General features: G+C 35.6%; 1 long non-coding RNA gene across 1 annotated transcript; it reads right to left on the bottom strand.

Moving 5' to 3' along the window:
• Nucleotides 1-2,451: 2,451 nt before the first annotated feature.
• Nucleotides 2,452-5,539, bottom strand: LOC109828500. Its single transcript, XR_002243724.1, has 5 exons — nucleotides 5,430-5,539; nucleotides 4,475-4,541; nucleotides 4,269-4,337; nucleotides 4,035-4,175; nucleotides 2,452-2,571 (listed from the first exon to the last, which is right to left on the bottom strand). It is a non-coding gene; the product is annotated as an uncharacterized LOC109828500 (long non-coding RNA).
• Between the last annotated feature and the right edge of the window lie 1,599 nt (nucleotides 5,540-7,138).

Here is a 7,138-nt window from a genome sequence, read left to right as displayed (position 1 = left end):
TCTAGATCAAAGAACAACCTCCCTGATCTCTTTTTTGATTACAAACTGAGTTCTCAACCCTAGAAAAGTCGTGTTTCTATTTATACTAAACCGAAATCCCAACTAGAGCAGGAAACAGACCCAGGCCCGGAACTGCTACGCGGTCGACCGCAGTGCCCAAGGCGGTCGACCGGTCAGAACGACAAAAACTGGAAAAATCGATTACAATGTTTCCGGTCGACCGCAGCGCCATCATCGGTCGACCGCTATTTTCCGGTCGACCGCAGAGCCTTCATCGGTCGACCGCTCTCAGTCCCGAGACACCCACTAGGAGATGAAAAGTAACTCCGACATCTGCCTCTTAGAGTTGTGCAATTTTAAGTGATAAAAAAATAAGAGTGATTAGACCAGTGCTCTAAATATTAGTAAGTCGTGGTGCTCAGGGCCCAGGGGCTGGATTCAGCAGTCAGAAGCTTTGGATCGTGGTAAGTGCTTGGCCTAAAAGCACCAAGAAATCCCCTTTTTTAATTGTCAAAGAAAATGAACCTATTACTATATAAACCCTATATTCCACGCTAATCCAAAGAGTTGGTTTCACCCCCACTTACCCCCTCTAGTTACTGCTATCTCATGTCAGATGTCCCGCTTTCAGCACCAATTTTTGGCTTACCCTCTCTATCTCACTTGACCTCCTCTAGACTGTCGCAGTCCTCTCTCTCTCTTTTTTCTTCCTCTCAATATCTTCTGTGGTTCTCTTCTTACAGGTTCAACTCGCAATCTCATTTTTCATGGGTTATCTCACTGCTTCATGACTTCATCACATCATCATAGAGGATCTTATGACCTCCCTCAACCATCTACCACTATTTGGTGGCAAGTGGCAACTTCAGGCATTTCTTTAGAATTCATTTTCAATCAAGTTAAGTAATTATTAGAGTAGTATATTAGTGATTGTACATTCAAAATATGTATAAGTGATAGCAGTGCAGACTTTGGTTAAGTGATTTAGTTTTCTAAAATAAAATTTAACAGTACTAATATAATGGTAAAACAGATTTCAATTTACTAAAATTCATCATTAAATATTTTAAAAGATTTCATTTTTTTCGTAATTTAGATAAAATTTAGTAGTACTAATACAATGGTAAAACAGATTTCAATTTACTAAATTTCATCATTAAATATTTAAAAATATTTCATTTTTTCAGTTTTCACATTTTTTGAATATAAGAGTAAAATGTATAGTAGCAAATTATTGATCTAAAGTTTTAATTTGACTAGTATGGTAAAGGGAGATTAGACTTTGATTAATAACCTACTTGGACTAGGTTTCTAAGATCAAAAATTTGAATTAATGAACTAACTAGTTTAATTACTGATTTCATAAAACATAAACTGATCATAAACTGAAATTATTAAATTGTGATAATCCAACAGCTTAAGATCTTAACTTAGATTTTTTATAATTTTACCTTACATCCTTGATTTTGGTTTATATGACTAATAGGATTGTTATTATGCTTGAAATTTTTTTCTCATGTGATTTAGTTTGTTAATTGTTGTTGTTGAGTAATAATGATTTGGTGTTATATAAGTAATTAGTATGCAGTAATATTTTCTCATTTTTGAAAATTTTTCCATCAAAGAGGCTTGGAACTCAGAAGAATCAACAACTAATGGTCTTTAACTAAACATTTTTACCTTTTTTATACTGGTTTAAATTCTGTTTATGGGCCGGCCATGCTACTTCAGATGTTTATTTTGCGTTCTCTTGTTTTTATGGTCAATACCATTTGGAGAAGTTTGGAAGAGCTTTGATCATGCACTTAACAGTAGTGCTTACTTTTCATTCATAATTTTGACTTGTATATGTTAATATTGTACACTATGAATTCATTCAATCTCAATGTTATTACATTAAACATTTGCTCTGCTGAAATGTTGAACATAGACATCATGAACTATAAGATCCATTGACATCAGCAGATAAATATGCTTATTTGTCTAATTTTTCCTTTATCCTTATTTTTCTGTCTTTTTTAAGTTTATGTTACCATCTGCTCTTCTACAGTACACGTACTTCGTTATTTTTAGATTGACCAGGCATTTTTGCCACTTAAGCCCCATTGAAGTTATAAAAGCCTAAGCTTTGTCACCTCTTTGCTCCATTTTATTCGTTACACAACCTTGGATAAGTTCTATGAGACATCTGTCAACTCTCAGCATAACTTCCTTTCCTACTTCTGTGAGGTTTTGCAACCAAAAAAGTACAAGAATTTAATTTTGGGATTCAGCATTTTAGATTATGAGAAGTATAATAAAATGGTTTCATTTAAAAAATCCAACACATAATATTCAGTTAAAACAAATATGCTGAGATAAAAAGAAATCCTCCAAGTTTATTGCAGTCACTGATTCCATTGTAATCAATCACAAAAGCGGAAGTATGGCAAGACAGATTACCTTTTTCCATGACTTTTTAATCCATTTCGTCTTGAATGTGTCCAAATCATCAATTACCCAAGGTCGGGAGACAAGATTTTGACAAGTTGTCATAAAAGACATGCCAACCCTAGCAAAAACTTCTGCAAGCTACATTAACAGAAACAAGAAGAATATGTGACAAGCTATAAAGATTTAAAACATAAATTTTACTTTAAAAGGTTATACTACAAAGGAACTATTAGAAATAGTGTGCATTGTCTATCTGCAAGCTAAGAAATTTTGATTATGACACGAAAATTTTGATGGCCACACTTGATTTCAGAGATCTCACTACAAATAGTAATGTGAAGTGTCCTACTATGGGTAAAGCAAAAAATATATATGCAAGACAGGAAAATCATATATTACTAGAAGTTTTTACCTAACCTGCAGTTCTTTGATTCACAGGAATTATCAATGCTTTGGAAGATCTAAACATTGTTAGCCCCTTGATGGAAGTTCACACAGCTAAGATCCATGCCTTTTCCATGTTTAATGGCCATGCAGTAGGTTCACAAAGCCTCTCGTCACTGACATAACTTTGATTACAACATTACAGTGAAGCAGATAAGAAAGCAGAACCACAATATATTGAAAAGTAGCAACCCTCAGGATATTACAAGTTCAAGATGCTAGATGTTTTTTTAAGGGTTATATACCTGTACGATTAGAAGAGATGAGATATTTATCTCAAAGGCACTGCCTTTTCTTATATCAAGCAGACCAGGACGATCTTGTTTTCAGTTGATTTCTAGATTCTATTCCAAATCTCATGAAATTTATTGCTGTTGGCATGATTCTTTCCATGGTTCTTTAATCATTAAATGATTATCCTGTGTTGCTAAGTACTTCCAAAGTAAAAAGATTCTTCTGGCAACAGAAATTCTGGGGGGGCACCTAGACAGCAGAAACATGTCTACTATGAAGCTGTATCTATTTTCGAATATGAGTTCAACATGACGCCACTTCTAGGAAAAAATATTGGACACTTATTTCAGCCAAGCTGAATGTTAATTAGAAATACAATTTCAGATTGTTTGACATTCAACGCACTCCTATAATTCTTTGATAATGCAACGGACATACTGAAATATGATTTCCTTTTTTATACGTTAAAAAAATTATTTATGGAGGATGCAAGAGTAAAAGTTCATTTTGGCATATTAATATAACTGTTCTATGTTTCAATGAAGGAAGTTAAACACATTAAGCTCGTCTACAATAAGATGAGAAACAAAAGCCAAACCAATTGCCTAAATAAAGTAAAACTTTGAAATGATGTGATCTTAAAAACCCAATAGACTGTCAACTAATATGAAAACTAATCTTTATAACAAATGACATAACTATCTGACAACTAATACAAGATAATCAAAAGTATCAAAGAATTTTTCATGGAACCAACCATAGCCATGAAATGGTTCTCCCACTTAAGTATCTACGAATTTTTCATGGAACCAACCATAGCCATGAGATGGTTCTCCCTCTTCAGTAAATATACCAAATATTCAAAAGTGGCATTCAAAAGGATATTTATGAAATACAGCATATGTAACCTTAATAGTTTGTACCTGTGCAGATCCCAAATCAAATATATTGCCCGCCAAAATACCCTTAATCAAGTTCTCAACACGCTCGCCATCATCTTCAATAGCATCATTAAGTTGAACAACTCCCTCAAAGAGTGCAATAGCTTTAGCATTCTCCTCATCCTAATATAGATTGGAGCACATCAGTAAATTCATAATCTAAAAAACAAAAGCATTAAAAAGGGAACCTGGAGTTTTTTTCCCCTGAAAACATACCTTAACCTTTTTAAATATGTCTCTGAAACCTAGTTCTCTAAGGACCTGCTCACGAAGCCTGCAAAGAAGCTAAAATAAGCAGGCAATATTAGTTACAACTTGATACTGACTTTTTATACACAAAAACAAAATTCATAAATTTTGGGAGGAAAATCAACTTTTAGCTTCAAAGGGATATGAGAACTAACTTATAACAGTTTGCTTACAATGCCATCTGGGGGGCCACCATGACTCTCAGGATCCTTCTTTATGTCTTCAAGAATTGCTGTGTACCTATCAACACCACAAGACAACAAACTAGACAGACTTGAGATGCTTATAATGACATTTGCCTTGCTTCAATCTGATGTTATTGCACTATTATCACAAATAGAGAATAATACAAGATAATTGTAATGGATCAGAGAAATTAATTTAAGCAACATGTCTATGAATAATTGGCAGTTCATGATCAGCTGCATAAGAAGATGACTGACAAACCATTTACCAAAGTAAGCATACTCTTAAAGAAACAAATGAATTATCAATTTAGCTGATGTCAACTTAAGCATATTTAAGCCCAACCGCATCTTTTTTGGTCAAGGAAGGGAAAAATAAAAATAATATATTTGTACCGATGAGAGGGAAGGAGGGGGGAGAATAATATAATTGTACCGAAAGGGGGGCCATAAACGAAATTTCAGATAGCAGTGACATCCCTGGATGAAATAAGTCAATTAAATATTCTGCTAATATAAATCAACAAGTCCTCAACGTAATCCTAATTTAGTTATTAAAGAGACAAAGTAAGATAAAAGTGAAAACACAATCAAGCATGATTATATGGCTTATTTAAAAAAAGGCATTACTTTGAAATTGCACGAAGAGAAATATGGTAATCTATACAACTTGTATATCTCCAATATGTTTTTCCATAACATGTAAGCTCTTTAAACGAGAATATGTGAAGGATATAAATGAGCATGCATACCCTATCTTCCTTTTGCATGAGTCAGAAACATGTCAAATATGAAAAGTCTCCCCTCATGTTAAAAAATTACTTATGTCAAATTATTGAAGAATTTTCAAACTAATTGGTTTTCGAGTGGTAGCAACTACAAACTTCTGAGTATGTAAATGAAGATCTCAAGGGGTCTATCTTTAGTTGAATAATAAAAGCACCTCTGAGCAAATTTTTCAGCTTTTTCGGGGGCATCCACAACTGTACTGTCATTCTCAGCCCTTTGCCTGCACCAAAGCTAGTTCTGGTGAGTATTGCCTAACAAGGAAACAGTAAGACAAAAAAAAGTTATGCCAGAGCAAATTCATATGTACAGATACAAGTCAGGAAATATTTCAACGGAAGTCAAAGTCATGCCAGAACACATTCACATTTACAAACATTAAGTAATTTATCTACAAAAAAACTTATCAAGAAGTTTACTAAGCAAAATGAAACGCAAAGTGTCAGATGCATCATGCCACCCGTGTCCAGAAATCAAGCCTGACAATTTTAGGTGAATGAAGGATAATCTGCTATGAAGATGAGATGACCCAACGTTACAACTAAATGACCAATTGATGAATAAGGTGGATGAAAGAAAAGAAAGAAAGACTTCATAATAATCACATGGACCACAAGCATAAGATGGTACAATAATCACATGAAAACTTCCAAGATGCTTCACCCAGGAAAAATAAACATTCAACAAAAAAAACATTTACCTTTTAGCATAAATCAAAGTAGTTGACCAGTCAAAAAGAATAGCTTGCTCACAAGTAATACATTTTTGCATATTTGTGTAGAAAAAAAATTCTTTTATATATCGTTGCTTTCACGACACATGCAATCTGTTTCATTGTTGTCCGTGGACATTTCTCATCTATTGATATGAAAATTTATATTATAGGAGAAATTTTCAAAATAGCCTCATTCCCAAATTTAATCCCAAAAATCGACCCAATCTAAGAATATTTAGACATTGACCCCAATTTTTGGCCACGTCAGCATCGTGGCCAGAAATTGGGTCGTTTAAAAAAGAAGTGAACTTCTAATTAATCGGTGTTGCCAACCCTGACTAATTAGAAACTCTTCTAACTACGAGCGGGGTTAGCAAAAGTCGTCTTAGGGCCAAAGTAGTTGGGGGTTCCCAATCCCGACCAAAATTATCAGTGTTGGGAACCCCGACCAGTTGGACGAAGCAAATTTACCCATTAATTCTTTCCTCCTACTCTGTAATGCTCTAATTTTCCCATTTTCTGAGTTTCGAGAAAAAAAGGGGTTAAAAAATAGCGATTAGGGCAAGCGAGAATTCAAAAGATCCACAACGGGGAATCATCGTCAGTAGCAGCAGCAGCGCGAGGAACTCAAGGGAATTGAGTTGTGTTGCTGGCCTGAAGTGCTAACTGGGCTTAATCAGGGCCCTGAAAATGGAGTCTTGCTTCTCCTTTGACGGCGGCAGCAGTAGCGCCGTCGAAGGAAGCTCGATGCCGACATCGCCACTACTGTCGCCGGGGTCAAAGAAGTCGAGGAGGGGAGGCAGCGGAGGGAGGAGGAGACCAGGGTGGTTGTCGCTAGAGTGGGAGCACTAGCAGCTCATGCAGAAGATCCCTAGGAGGAGGTTTCTTAATGGGGCAAGCTCTGTTGCTTCTTTGTTTACTCAGTAGGGCTAGAGGAGAACAAACCAGGATGATATGATTGTTTGTGAGGTTTGACCTTTAGAAATCTCATCAATTTTTGCCTTGTCGAGTGGGTCGGGTGGGCATTTTATAAGTGGGGGGCCCACCATAAGTGGGTGGGCATTTATAAATTCGCTAAATTCGCCTCGGCGAGAAAGCCATGCTCTGCCAAATGGTCGGGGTTCCAAACCCCGACAATTTTGGTCGGGGTT

This window comes from Asparagus officinalis, unplaced genomic scaffold, assembly GCF_001876935.1.
Source record: "Asparagus officinalis unplaced genomic scaffold, Aspof.V1 AsparagusV1_Un1859, whole genome shotgun sequence".
NCBI classification, from domain to species: Eukaryota; Viridiplantae; Streptophyta; class Magnoliopsida; order Asparagales; family Asparagaceae; genus Asparagus; species Asparagus officinalis.
This window is presented reverse-complemented; position numbering and strand designations above follow the sequence as displayed.